The sequence below is a fragment of the Camelus bactrianus genome, chromosome 4 (assembly GCF_048773025.1).
Source record: "Camelus bactrianus isolate YW-2024 breed Bactrian camel chromosome 4, ASM4877302v1, whole genome shotgun sequence".
Taxonomy (NCBI): domain Eukaryota; kingdom Metazoa; phylum Chordata; class Mammalia; order Artiodactyla; family Camelidae; genus Camelus; species Camelus bactrianus.
This window is the reverse complement of record NC_133542.1, coordinates 56739154-56754770: the sequence shown is the minus strand read 5'-3', so window position 1 is coordinate 56754770 and position 15617 is coordinate 56739154. Positions and strand designations below refer to the sequence as shown.

The window sequence follows — 15617 nt, the reverse complement described above, 5'->3', positions numbered from 1 at the left end:
GGGCACAGCCATTAAAGGTATGACACAGCAATCAGCACCAAGATGGCAGAGAATTCAACTGCCAATAGACCTTGAGGCCCAAGATGGTGGGAGATTTGACTTCCAGTCAACTTTGAGCCTCATTATATGCTCATTGTAACATATTAGCATAGGAAATGACACTCCCACCAGTGCCATGACAGTTCTGAGGTTAACCACAAAAGGTCCCAATTCCTGGGAATCCCCACCCCTTCCCCAAAGTAATTGGAATAATCCTCCCACTTGTTAGCATATGAAGTTACCGAGCCCATAAAAACCAGCAAGCCCCACACCTCCTGGCTGCTCTACCTTCTGAGTGATGCAGACCACACACTGTCCATGGAGTGTGTATCTCTCTGAATAAATCTACTTTTACGAAACTATGGCTCGCTCTTGAATACTCTCCTGCGGGAAGCCAAGGACCTTCACTTGGCAGGGCGTGTCCCAGGGACTCAACTGAGACCTGGGACACAGCCATCCTCTTGCACCTGATTTTCCTGTATCGGAAGCAATTTAGCTCCGTTCTAACTCTTCCAAACTCGCATACTCACCACCCATCGATCTGATAAGCAGACAAAAAGTCCTCCAGCTACTCTCATCTACCTACTTTAGATGACAGCGATCAATTATAAATAAAATTGTTTTTTTTCCCAAGGGGTATCTCATGAATCATCACAGAAACCTTGTCAGGGAGATGTTATTATGTACATATGAGGATACAATGAGGATACAATGAGGATACTGTGGCGCTAAGCAGCTCAGGTCAGACAGCTGAGCTTCCTTACTTTTTACTTCTAAAGCTGGTACTGTTTCCATCACACCATCCTCCCCTCCCAGTCTTCAGAAGCAATGTACCTGAGAGCTTTGGGGAAAACACAGAGTGGGGACCACACGGAAGTATCGTTATTCTTACGTGCGATGTCTTTCACTACCATTGATCTATACACTGGTCTTTGCAGAGTTTCCAATCCCAAAATGAGGCAGGTATCTTTAACTTGCTTTGAGGGAGACTGGTCTCATAGGGGTCCTCCTGTCTCATTGTCCTTTGTGCCAAAGTGGCTCCTGCTGAAGGCACTAAGGTGCTGGGCTTCCCAAATCATGGACCTGGCTGGACATCTGCCCAGGATGTCATTTGAGTCCCCACCCAGGCTTATAGCTGGAACAAGAGTCTAACCCAAGGTGATCTCCTACCTTGGCACCTCAGGCCAAAACAAGGTAGAGATCTTACTCTCTCTTTTCTCTTGACACATGTCACACATGTGACCATAGCTGTTATCTCCAACTTTACTCTCCTCAGAACACATATAGGAGTATAATATGATTAAATCTTGCATCATTAAATTGTTCACAATCTTCAGTATTTAATTACCAATTAATAAATTAGATGTAATGTAAGTCACACCTGAGGTCCACCAAGATAAACGATAATCACACAGTCAGATAATGCAAAGATAAGAATATCCTAATTAACAACTTCACTTTAATTTAAAATCCATTCCACCATTCTTTCTACTGAATTAAAAAAAAGTGAATTGTATTAGAGTCACAAATAATTTTTTTCTTTATTTTTGGAAAAGATAGAAGATGGGACAGTTAGGAAATTTCTAAAAATTTCTAAATTTCTAAAAATTAAGCCACTCCAAGAGGTTTGAGAACTACATCACTTGACAAAGGAAAGAAAGGAAACATGTCCAATATAAGCTAGCTCCTTCATACAGCCTTAGTGATTCCATGATTCATTAGCAGAAGGGCAGAGATGAGACCATTAGGAAACAATCAGGAATAAAGACACAATTTTCTCTACAATTATGTTAAAATAGTTCAGCGTGTGTCAGTAGGTACATGCATCTGTAAGTTAACTTTAATATATACTTTGGGTGTGGTTAGTCAACATCTGTAGTGCTTAATAAGAAATTCATATTCCAGGATGTTTGGTTAGTGTCCGATGGTCCCTCATCGGAAATCACAGGCAAGCACTTCAAGAAGAGCTATCTAAATCTGCACCAGATGGTTTGTTAAGTACCATAAGGGATGTTACATTCCCCACCCTCACCCTCCACTGGTAAATGAGTACTACTCAAGATATGCGGTTGGTTAGAAAGATTACAGACATCCCCACCCTTGCATAAATAGGGCATATCATCTACTGAGACCTGCAGACTGACCTTCTTAAATGATTGTGCCCCCATTTTCTTTTGGGAAGCATCCCACAGGGCAGAGAAAAGGGTGATTATTGTTCCTTAAAGACTCTTTGTATGCATATACCCACACACTGAAAAGGCGATAAGTGTTTTTTAAGATACAGTGATTTCTAAAAATTGTCTTAGATTTCTTAAGCCAAATCCAAAGTCTCAGAAGTACACCATTGGCAAAAAAACATGGCCGTTTGCCAAAGACTAATTGTAGAAGAATTTCCCACTTTCTCAAACACAGAAGCTTAGTGTATTTTCCTGACCAGTCCTCGATTCATTAGTAATGTGCAGCCCCAGGCAACATTCTAGAATAAGTCGACATTATGCAATAGCCTCATTAAAACTGGGCAGGGAGCAAACTGCCAGCTTCTAGAAATGGTTCATCACCTCACAGAGATAATTGGCCTAATATAATGCTTATGGTATGGCTAAAGTCCAACTTCTGGCCAACGTCCACAGCAGGAATTTATGAATTGGGGTTTTATTTGCCCTCTGATCATGAAGGTTTGTCATTTATTACCTTATGTAAGATTTTACTCATGGATTCCTGCTATGAATTATTAGATGGTTGAAATTCATGTCTCCATCCCTTTGTGCATATTCTTCCCTCTGACTATAACTCCTTTTCCCCCATCCCACCTCCCTTCTTTGACCAAGACCTCCTACTCATTCTTCAATACCTAGCTCCAGAAGTCTCCTCTGCAAGCAAGGCGTTTTCTGTCTCTTCTAGGCATTTGCCTACCACTTTAGTGCATTTATTCATTCAAAAGATAATTGTTGGATGCCTGCTATATGCAATCACTGTGATAGACTCTAGGAACGTAGCAGTGAGCAAGACAGGCAGAGTCCATGCTCTTTGGTTTATCTGGAAGAAAACTGATCTTAATATAATTTAAGACCAAATCGTAGCATTCTCACCCACAAACTTCCATAATACAGGTTCCTCTTTTTCAGGAAACAAAGGGTCCTCTGGGGCAGAAATGCATTTTCTGGTAGCCTAATGGTACAGAAAGGTTAACAGATCCTCCAAAGATGCCACATGCTAGCCAGGGGACTATCTTGCCGTCTGGAAGAATCTGCCTCCTTATGTTTTTGGCAGAATAGACAAGATGCATGTGCTTTTAATTAATCCCCAGTTTGAGCTGAGGTCTAGCATTCTCCACTGACAGCAAAATTACATTCAGTCTCCTCTGCAAAAGGGCTGATGTGGTAGATGTGATCAAATTATCCCCTCAGTCAAAAACTGCCTGTGGAAGAGATCCAGTCCTCAAGATGCCTTTGGCTATACTGGCTTGTTCCTGCTTGTGATCACCTGTACCGATGTTTTCAAAGAATCAAGCAACAGTTTGAAATAGTGGAAAAGTGTGTCTCCATTCTAAGTACCCAGCACTGGATTTGGGACATATTAAGTTGGAGGTGTCTAGAGGCTACCACAGGTCAACAGGAATGCACAAAGACTTTGATGGAGTCACTCTCTGGAAGGTTTATCAACTGGCTGCCTGTCACCTTTGATGAAAGGACAATTGAATAGCATGAAATATGTTACAGTAAAAAATCTTGAAAGTGTCCTCATAGAGACTAAAAAATCCCAACAGGATTTGAAAAAAAAGTAGCAGCCAACAGAGACCAAAATAAACTCCTTCAGGCCCATCTCAGTTCAACATGTTGTTAAAATATCCCAAGACCTTTCTCAGCACATATATTATTCAAAGGTCAAAAAATTCCCTGTGCAAATACCTAAAATATCTACAGGATGTTTCAGCAAAATGCCACATTAAATTATTTCCCCAGTGCAGTTCAAGGCTTCGATTCCAGAATGAGGAAGTGGGATGAGTCTGACACGTGAACCACCACATTCAATCAGCTCTCAGAGGCCATATTGGGAGTAATGTGGGTTTTCACTGGCTTTACCCAGGAAAAAATAATTGAATTATTTTTCTACATATTCCTGAATTAAAATTTATCCTTTGGATAAGGTTATGTATCTTTGTATTGGTAACATTAATTAAAACAAGTCTAAGTGTGGTGAAGATTGCAGAACAGGAAGATCTTGAGCTCATCTCCTCCCACAGGCACACCAAAATTACAAACATTTACAGACCAGCTATCAATGAGAATAATCTGAAGACTAGCAGAAAAGATTTCCCACAACTGAAAATATAAAGATGGAGCCACAACAAGGCAGGTGGAAGAGCTTAAGATGCAGTAGAGTCAAGACCCTCACCCCAGGGTGGGTGACCCACAAATGGGAAGATAATCACAATTGCAGAAGTTCTCCCCAAGGAGCGAGGGGTCCAAGCCCCACACCGGACTCCCTAACCTGGGGGTCCTGCCTCAGGAAGACGAGTCCCCAGAACATCTGGCTTTGAAGGCCAGTGGGACTTACATATAGGAGACCCAGAGGGCAGTACAAAACAGAGACTCCATTATTAAAGGGCACGTGCAAAATCTGACACACTCTGAGACCCAGTGCGATTTGAAGGGAGGGAGCCTGGGTTAGTCCCACTTGCTGACCTTGGAGAACCTCCTGGAGAGGCAGGAGGCAACTGGGACTTCCCCTGAGGACACAGATGTAGGCAGTGGTCATGTTTTGGAGCTCATTCTACCATGAGGTCATTGGTGCTGGCAAGTGCCACTTTGGAGTTCTCCCTCCAGCCTGTTAGTGTTGGGGACTCACTCACCCATCAGTCAATGGCACCAGACCCAGGACCACTCTGACAATGCAGACAATGCAGCCAGCTGCATGCAGGCCCAGCCCAGACCAGTGGGATGGCACCTGCTCTGGGTCCCCTGGGCCCTATAGCCAGCTGGCCTTTCCCACAAGCAGGCTGGCAGCCTCTGCATGAGACAGAGCCTGGTAGCCAAGGCTGGGGGCCAGCCTCTCCTACCAACATGGCCACAGGAGTTGGCCCCGTCTCAACAGAAGAGACTATGCACCCCACATAAGGGGCACCCATAGAGCATACAGCTCTGGTGACCAGAGGAGAGGGGGCTGCTGGGCCCCATTTCCTACATAAAGTCACCTCTCCAAGATGGGGAAGCATAACTGACCTACTTAACACATAGAAATAAAAACAGAGAATTAGGCAAAATGAGGTGACAAAGGAATGTGTTCCAAATGAAGGGACAAGATAAAATGGTGAACTGGAGATAAGCAATCTAACTAATAAAGAGTTCAAGGTAGTGATCATAAAGATGCTCAATGAACTTGGGAGAAGAATGGACGAACACAGTAAAAAGCTTAACAAAAAGTTAGAAAACATAAAGAAGAACCAAACAGAGCTGAAGAATACAATAGCTGAAATTTTAAAATACTCTAGAAGGAATCAACAGTAGATTAAATGATACAGAGAACTGGAAGATAGAATAACGGAAATCAACTAAGCAGAACAGAAAAAAGAAAAAATAACTTTCAAAAATGAGGTTAGTTTAAGAGCCCTCTAGGACAACATCAAGCATACTAACATTTACATTATAGGAGTCCCAGAAGAAGAAGATGGGGACAGAGGACTTATTTAAAGAGATAATAGCTGAAAACGCCCTAGCCTGGGAAAGGAAACAGACATCCAAGTCTGGGAAGCACAGAGAGTCATAAAAAAGATGAACCTAAAGAGATTCATTGTAAGACACATTGTAATTAAAATGGCAAAAATTAAAGGTAAAGAGAGAATCTCTCTTTAAAACAGCAAGGGAAAAGCAATTAGTTATGTACAAAGGAACTCCCATAAGACTATCTGCTGGCTCTTCAGCAGAAACTTTGCAAGTCAGAAGGAAGTGGCGTGATATATTTAAAGTGATGAAAGGAAAAAAAACTACAACCAAGAATACTCTACCCAAGAAGGTTATCATTCAGATTTGAAGAAGAGATAGAGTTTTACAGATAAACAATAGCTAAAAGAGTTCAGCACCACTAAACCAGCTTTACAAGAAATGTTAAAGGGACTTCTCTAAGTGGAAAAAAAATGACTAAAAACATAAAAATCAGGGAAGGAAAACCTCATAGGTAAAGGCAATATACAGTGAAGGTACTAGATCAACCACTTATAAAGCTTACAGGAAGGTTAAAAGACAAAAGTAGTAAAATCATCTATATCCACAATTAGTCATTAAAGGATACACAAAAAAGATATAAAATATGATGTCAAAAACAGTAAATGAGGTAGGGGGTAGTAAAAATGCAGAGTTGTAGCGTACATTCAAACTTAAGATATCATCAGTTTAAAATAATCAAATATATGTATGTACATATACATATAGGTTGTCATATACAAACCTTATAGTAACTACAAACCAAAAATGTATAATAGAGACACACACACACACAAAGAGAAAAGAATCCAAACACAGCACTAAAGGTTGTCACCAAATCACAAGGGAAGAGAGCAAAAGAAGAAAAAAGGAACAAAAAAGAACTAGAAAAAATAACTCTAAATTTTATATGGAAACACAAAAAGATCCCTAATAGTCAAAACAATCTTGAGAAAGAAGAACAAAGCTGGAGGTATCACACTCTTTGATTTCAAACTACCCTACAAAACTTCAGTAATCAAAACTGTATGGTACTAGCACAAAAACAGATACCTAGGTCAATGGGACAGAATAGAGAGCCCAGAAATAAACCCACACTTATATGGTCAATTAATCTATGACAAAGGAGGCAAGAACATACAATGGAGAAAAGGCAGCCTCTTCAATAAATGATGTTTGGAAAACTGGACAGCTACATGAAAAAGAATCAAACTGGACTACTTTCTCACTCCATACACAAAAATAAACTCAAAATGAATTGAAGACTTACAATGTTGTTAAGCCAACTAGACATCAAAAAATAATAATAGTAATAAAATTAAACATTTAAAAATTTTAAAAATCTATATCAAGTAGGATTCTTGAGGATGCCAGTGAGAGAAAAACTGATCTTGAAAAGCTTTGACTGAACCCTCAAGAATTTTAGGGTTAGAACTGGCTTAGGCACAACTGATTTGGGGCTCAATTGTCATCAGGACAAGATTCTTCCTGGCTTCTTTACCTCTTCCTTCCGCATCCTGTGACCATTTTCCATCTGTGTGTGATAGCAAGATGATCGTGACGACTCTAAGATTCAAATCCTCTCAACTTTATGCCCTTGATTAACTATCAGCTATAAGGCAAGTCACTAAACCTCTCTGTGCCTCTGCTTCCACATCTGTAAAATGGGGATGTCAATAAAGTGCTTAACACATGGAAAAAGGTTAATGAATGTTAATGACAATGCTATTGTTATCATAACAATTCCCTGTTGTCAATGAGGAACATCGATTTTCCTAACGGAATGCTCTAAAAATGATATTAAGCTACCAAATCTGCAAGGCTTAATACTTTCTCATCTAGAATACTCTTGCTTCTCAAGAAGCTTTGATTTTAATCTGATAATAGAAGCTGTGGGAACAGGAGATTCAGTAGAGACAGCTTGACACTATGTGTATTTGAATCCCTGGCTAGAAAGTCCCTGTAGGCACTCAACCATCCTTCGCTGGGATGGACCAGGTGACCAACCAAAAGAGGTAACTTTGAAATATATGTTTGAATTCTTTTTAAAGAACACAGTAATTTGGAACAACAAATTAATCGTTTTCAGGTAGACTGTTCCTAAAGAAAAGAATGAGTTTCCAACCACGAAGCTGGGCCACACAAAGAGAAAGTGCAGATTTAAAACTTCACTTATTTGCAAGTTGCTTCTAAACATTTAAACATTAACTACAGTGCAATAAACATAAGACTAGTGGGTAATTTGAGCAAGAGATCGTAATCTAAGCTTCTCACTTTGCTTTTCATATCCTAGGCTTTGCCACCAATAAAATGGGCTACTGCACATCAAATCTTGAATAAAGGCTCATTCTAGATTATTCTCAACTCATCTCCCTGACGCAGTGCCCACCAGCCTCAGAACTCTATTCTCAGCTCCCTTGAAGAGATGATAAAGTCTAGGGGATTCCATATGGAATAACAGAATTTTTGAGCATTGCTAATGGAAGAGAACTTAGAAATGATCTCATGCAATGTCTTCAGTTGACTGGTAAGGAAACTGGAATGCAGAAAGGTTGACTGATTTCTCAAAGTCAATTGGCCATAGAATCATCTCATCTCAGGGCTCATGCCAAAGCAGCCACAGACCTGAAATCCCCCCAGTTTATATAATTATGCTCATAGCAACCCTGTGGAGTTGGCAGGGCAAACACTGTTAGAGCAGACTTAGAGAGTATGCCTACATAACTTGAACGAATTCACCAACATGGCTTTGGCAAAGAAAGGGAGAGGAAAAAGAGGTTGGAAGGCAGAGGGCAAGCAAGCAAGAACAAGTTAAATGGTGCAAAAAAAAAAAAAAATATATATATATATACACCTTGGTCTAGTTAACAAGATTATTCATTTGTTAACATAAAATATCATAAAATGACATAATATGGTCAGATACTGCAATGAATCTATTTCCAAAGTGGCCTTGAACTCTCTTCGATGGTTCAGTGAGGTGGGCTGGTAAGATCTCAAGATCCTTCTAGGTTGTGCTGTCCCAAAAGAACTTGTCTGTGATCACAGAAACGTTCTAAATCTCACTGTTCAATGCAGTACCCACTAGCCATACGGGGCTAATGAACACAAAGTGTGGCTAGTGTGACTGAGAAACTGAATTTTAACTTTTATTGACTTTAAATTGATTTCAATTTAAAAAGTCACATGGACAACACAGCTCTAGATGAATAAAACTGCCCAAAACATAACAACTTGACCTATAAGCTTGTTTTTCTTTTGGGGAACTAAAGGGTATAATAATGAATGTTGAAATCAGATTTCACCACGAAATGTGTACATGGCAGTACCAGAAATAAATATGTATGAAGCAAGAGTCTCAGTTGCAAATAATGGAAAACAAACTTAACTAATTTAAGCAGAAAAGGGGTTTATTAAAGGATATTAGGTCCCTCACAGAGTTTCTGGGAGGCCAGGAAAGCAGGCTTGGAGACTCCATGCCCAGAAACGAGGCACAGTCACATTGGAGCACTGGTCTAGAGGAGACACCACAGCACCACCACTGGACTCAGTAAAGTGGCTTGCCCTGCTGACTTGACTCCAAGATGCTGGGTACTGAATCCCACCTCAAGGACCCCCACCATGGCTGTTTCTGCTGCCACCATTGGCAAATTGGATTTTGTGTGACACCTGATGCTCTGAGTTGTGGGTTCTGATTCCAAGTCTGGGGCTGGGGTGGCTGATTGAGCCTTGGTCACACGTCTGTGATCGAGCTGCGAGGGAGGCTGGAATAGCAAGAATCTGGCCTCTAGAGAGGGGAACAGACTCGTGAGTGATGAGTTCCCCAAACAAAAACAGCTGTTTATTTTATTACACCTGCCTCCTAGGGAAGAGAGTTAACATACTGCAGGCACCAGGCCTCCTGGGCGACAAGTAGAGCTACAGAATTCAAGACCTGGGGGGCTGGGGGATGGGCTGGCATGCGGGGCACCATCTACTACCATTGGGAAAATAGAATATGTCAGAATTAGGAAGGAGGGAGTGATTTATCACAAAGAGAGTTTTGAGAGAGAGTCAAGTTTTAGAGGCACTGCCTTAATGAGTAAGATTTTGTGAAGTGTAGTATTCTCTTTGGCTACTTTTTCATATGACTCCAGTAAAGACTTATGTTACTTTTTGAGATTTTTTTGGAACAGTGTGTTTATATTGCATAATTGAGATTATTGTACACATATAGTTCTATACATTGTCACTTTTTTATTTACTCCTTAACACAACATGGATATCTCTTCATTTAAAGAGGCACATTTCTATGCCATCCTTTTCTATGCCTGTGTAGTACTCCATTGCACAAATACACCATAGTTATTTAACCAATCCCCTACTGATGGCCAGTTTGATTTTTCACTTTTTTTCTTCTACATTTTGCTACAATGAGTACCCCTATACATATATCATTGGGTACTTGTCCAGTCATAACTTTAGGTAAAATTCCTGGAAAAAAAGACTTGCTATATAAGTGGTAAAGCACATCTAACATGTTGATTTGTATTTGCAAATCATCCTCAAAGATAGTCATGATTTCTTTTCTACCCAGGGCTGATACTAGGATGAGATGTGTGAGGCACTTTAAATTTAAAGAGGCATTTTAAAAAACTCAGTAATTGGGGGAAGGGAAATAGCTCAGTGGTAAAGTGCATGTTTAGTATGCATGAGGTCCTGGGTTCAATCCCCAGTACCTCAACTAAAAAAAAAAAAAACCCTCAGTAATCAAGATAAATATTTTAATGCAATATTTTTAAATCAAAATGAATGCAGATAAGTCCATGATGGACAAAATATCAAAAATTTTAAATAAAGGCAGAATCAGTATTACTGATTTTTTGTTTTGCCTGGGGCTCTGAGGCAATATTGCTTGGCATAACACCATTCCCACCAACATGTTCTTGCCAACTTTAGGCATTTATAAATCCTTTTACTCTTTGTCATTTTGATAGGAGAAAAATGATATCTCATTTTAATTTTTATTTCTTTGATTGTTATTGAAATTGAGAATCTTATATATTTTTTTTTTGCCATTTGTATTTTTCTTCTATGAATTGAATTGTTCATGTTGATTCCTTACTTTTTCTATTTAGGTGTTCATATTTTATTGATTTGTAAATTCATTATATATTAAGGATAGTAGCCCTTTGCTATCCTATATTTTGCAAATATTTTCCTCATTTTTCATTTTCCTTTAAACTTTTTTCCAATTTATTGTTTTAAATGTTTATACAGTCAAACTTGCCAATTTCTAATTTTTTTAATTCACCTGGCTTTTACCTTCAGAAAGATCATTTCATTTTGATTGAAAATGAAGGCTTTTGAGTCACACAGGCTGAATACCACTCACTAGCTTGCCTGTAGCATAATCTACATGTGCTTTGTTATATGTAAAATGAGGGTAACTATAGGACCTACTTCATAAAGTTTTGTAAAAATTAAATGAGTAATACAAAATGCTTAGAACAGTGCCAAGCACATAGTAACCACTCAATAAATATTAGCTATCATCATATGCTAACTATATATGCACATGTGATTCTGTTTCTGGATATTCTATGCTGCTCCATTTTTCTCTGTGTTCTTGCTCCAGTCCCACACTGTTTTAATTACCATAGATTTATATAGTGACTTTTGATCTGGTTAAGCAAGCTCCCTTCTCATTTTTCCTGGTTTTTCAAGTTTTTCTTGGCTATCCTCATTCATTTATACATACAAATGGATTTTAAAAGCTATTTGTCAAGTACCACAAAATCCTACTGTGATTTTAACTGAAACTGTGTTAAATTTATATATTATTTTAAGGAAGCATGACATCTTTACAATATTGAGTCGTCCCATCCAGAACATGGTGTTTCTCTTTATTTGGTCAAGTCTTCTTTTTGCTCTCCTATCAAGTTTTATAGTTTTCTTAATGAACACCTTACACTTTCTTATTTTACCTGGCATTTTTAATTTTTATTGTTTTTTATTACTGGCAATTACGTGTATGATAAACGGGTGATGTTTGTATGTTTATTGTGTATCCAGTCTTCAATTTGAGCCCTTTTATTCATTTTTTGGTGATTATCTATGTGCTTACCCAAAATGAATTTCTAATCATGTTACCCATCTGCCTAAAAATCCTTAAATAGCCCTCAGGACAAAGTCCAAATTTCTGGACCTGACATACATTCATTTTTCATGTAAAACAAAAATATATCATGTGCCTCCCCTGCGCCAGGCGTGTGGAGCACCAGGGATACATCAATTAAGAGACAAAAGTCTCTACCATTAAGAAGCTTACATTCAGGAGGAAATTGTGCTTTGTTTTAGCTCATGTCCATGGACTCATCCCCATCTCCTTTGCTTCTTTATAGGTGCTATGTACTTTAGCGATACTGAATTCATTGTAATTGTGCTGAAATGCTATCCTGTTGGGTGCCTCTTTGCCTTGTTCTTTTTCCACGTGTCATCCTGAGAAGCTCCCTTCAATCTTCCTGACTCATGTCAAGTTCAGTCTCCTCTTAGCAGCCCTCCCTGTTTCCCCACAGAGAGTTAGGAGGTCTCTCTTCCATGTCCCACGCAGCTCAGTGATGGCGTCTTCATTTACATATGACTGTTACTCTACTGGTCCGTGAGTTCCTAGAGGGCAGGAATGGGGTCTTGATCATCTTTTTGCCACCTGGTAACATGGTCTCAAGGAGGTATCTGATAAATGTGTGTCGAAAGCATAAATGTATTGAGTTCGTTGGGGGCATAGCCCAACCGAACATGTCCAGGCAAGTAGCCAAACAGGCTCTGGGCAGGTAGACCACAGGAGTTCAGGGGAGTGGGTAGGCATGGCTGCCTGGGGGAAATGGACCTTGGGGTGGATATTGAAGGAGCTTGAGACTTCCCTCCACTATTCCCACCAATCCCATCTCCTCCTCTCCACCAAAGGGCCTATGCTGGAGGATAAGACCTCCCACCCACACTTCAGAAAGGGGGAGCGAGGGATGGGTCCAGTCTGAGGTTACTGACCAGGCCATGTTGTGTAGGGATGAAGCCCGAGGACAAAGGGCATCTTCAAAACTACGTGGAGGAAACACAGTCCCTGCTCTTGCCAGGCTTCTCCTCCTTGTGGGGGCTGATGTGGTCTGTCTGGGCCTCTTCAGGTGTGACCTTTTGGCAGAAGGAGGCAAAGCAAGCCCCTCAAGGTTTCTCATCAGGGGAAACCTTGTTCTCCGTGAACAGCTTGGTTCAGTTAAGCTCAGCACTGGGGCTTGGGTCAAGATCTGAGTGGCAATAAAGGATCCATCACCCCAGCCTCACTTCAGAGAGGCAGTCTAGCAAATGCCTGGCCTCAGGATCCAGACTGCCTGGATCCAGACTCTGATTCCACCACTTATTAGCTGTGTGAGATCTTGAACGTTAAGTCGAGTTGAAAGTGAGTGGCCCAAAAGAGGGGAATCTTTGATCGAGACCAAAAAGTCATTCCAAGAAGATCACTGTGTTGTTAACACCTTGCAGAGCCCTTGGTATAGCATCCTCAGGGTTTAAGGGAGATGGACCAGGTTCACATAACAGCTCTGTGGACTTGGACAAGTGAACTGGCCTCTGTAGGTCTCAGTTTCTGTATCTGTAAAGCAGGGATGCTAATAGCACCTACTACATAGAGTAATTGTGAGGATTAAACGAGCTAATGCATGCTAAGGGCTTGGATCAGTGCCTGGCACACAGTGAGCACTTAAATATTTGTTAGCTATCACGACATTATTATAGTTCTGATATCACATTGTATCTGCTACTATTTTGACGGACCAAGAGAGTATGCAGATAGTCTTGCCACTTTAGGGGCAAAGTTCCATGTGGACAGCATAAAACTTCTGCACTGGGAAAGGCCTCTAGAATCCAGGCTTTATGAAATTAGCACCACTGAAGACTGGTCAAACAACATCGCAGAGAGTTGCAGGATATGGCTTCCTTTTGGGGTCAAGGCAGGTTCTGAAAGGACATCAAACCACAAGGGCGTCTTCAGGCTTGCTGAGTAACGTATTGCCTGGAGTCTGTAGAGATCTAGTGTTAGCAAGGACAGGGATTTATTTCTGGAGACTGAGGAACCTCACCCTGCAGGAACAACAGCCCTCCATGTGCATGTCATCCTAGAGGGAGAGGAGAAAGGTGGCACTGGCCTCTCATCGGTGTGTTGGGGTGTTGGGGGTGGGGATGATCTGGGACTGGTATTAGTTCTAAATTCACTTCCAGAGCTCTGGCAGGCAGGTGTTTAGATTGCTGGAGCCACCCTCAACAGCACGAGTTTTGCTATTGTACCTCCTTTAAGCCAGGACCCATGGGTTGGGTGAAATTAGAACTGGAACCTGGTAGTTTGACTTTGAAGGGCTCTAGATAGAACTCTGCAGAAGACAGATGTTTGAGCAGACCAGTGCGTCAAGTGGAGAGGACTTCTGCAGGGGAAAATATGGTATTCCAGAAATATGTTTGCAAACATCACTGAGGGCCAGATTGTGAAGGCCTGAAATGCGAGATGAAGGATTTTAAAATTTAAAATGGATGTATGTGTTTATGTATTTGTAAGAGTTCATATGGCTCAAGAATCAAAAGGTATCAATATATATTATAGTGAAAACACCCCCCAACTCCTATCCCCTAGACACACAACTCCCCACTCCAGGGGCAACTAATGTTACTTATGTTGCTTCCAGGAATAGTAAATGCATACAGAAGGAAAAATGTGCATGTATGTATGAATGCATGTGTATCCTTTTTTGTTTTACAAATGTTAACTTTTTCCATTTTACAGTATAGTTTAGAGATCACTACCATTAGTATATAAAAAATTTCCTGATTTATACCTGCATGGTAATCTACTGTATGAATGAATCATAATTTACTTAATCAGTCCCTAATTAATGGACATTTTACATCATTCCCTATCTTTTGCTATTACATATAATGCTCTGACAAATGACTTTTGCAAACAGGTGATTTTGCATGTGTGTGACTATATTTATAAGATTAGTTCCTAGAAGTGTTAATCACTGGGTCAAACAGTAGGCTTAATGTATTGGATTCTAATTTGTAATAGGGATTCAGTGAAACTTACTGACTGAAGAATGCATGTGCAAACAGTATTTAAAGAAACTGACTTCATATATAACTAATTAGTTATGCTAGGTGACGGAAGAGGAAGGAGCCAAGGGTTACTCCAAGTTCATTAATAAAAAGGACAGGGCAGCCAACACTTTGGGCATAATTTCCTCACCCATAAAGACTATCTCCTTCCCATCTCCAATGCCATATAGGCTTTCAGGGAGGTCTCAACCAGACAATGGAGAAAGAACAGAGGGGAAGACAAGTTTCCTGGGTTAGAAATTACTTTAAAGATTCAGAGAGACTACAGACACCAGTGGATAATGTCATTAATAGAAACAGAAAATTCTAGAGATGGAGTTGGCTTATTAACTAATGGGGATCCAAAATATATTGCCCCCCTAATGGAGATCTCTGGTCTCCTAATTATCTGAGAAAATTTTAACAACAGCAAAAACAAAACAAAACAAAACAAAAACCCTGGGGGAAATGATAAGGTGGAAAGATATAGGGTACATTTGCGTTCACTTTGTTTGGAGTTGGGAGACCTGGAGTTAGAATATTCTGACAATGAATTAAAATGAAAGAGTTTCCAATAGAAAGTGATCCCTGCAGGCTTTGTCCTCAGAACCTGCCATCTCAGATGTGAACCATGACCTCCGCTGCTCCCCTGTCATCCAGCAATGACTGTGTGAAGGCAGATCAAGGTCTTGCTGATGCCACTGCAGCATGAGCTCAGCCTGCAGATGCCCAGCTCCTCAGTAATGTAAGACAGATGCCAAG

The 15617-nt window shown here is 40.4% G+C and overlaps 1 protein-coding gene across 6 annotated transcripts in view; it reads right to left on the bottom strand.

Moving 5' to 3' along the window:
* The window catches only part of PALM2AKAP2 (PALM2 and AKAP2 fusion), a 448665-nt gene that overhangs the window by 349613 nt on the left and 83435 nt on the right, over positions 1–15617 (bottom strand). The gene's annotated exons all lie outside the window — the stretch shown is intronic.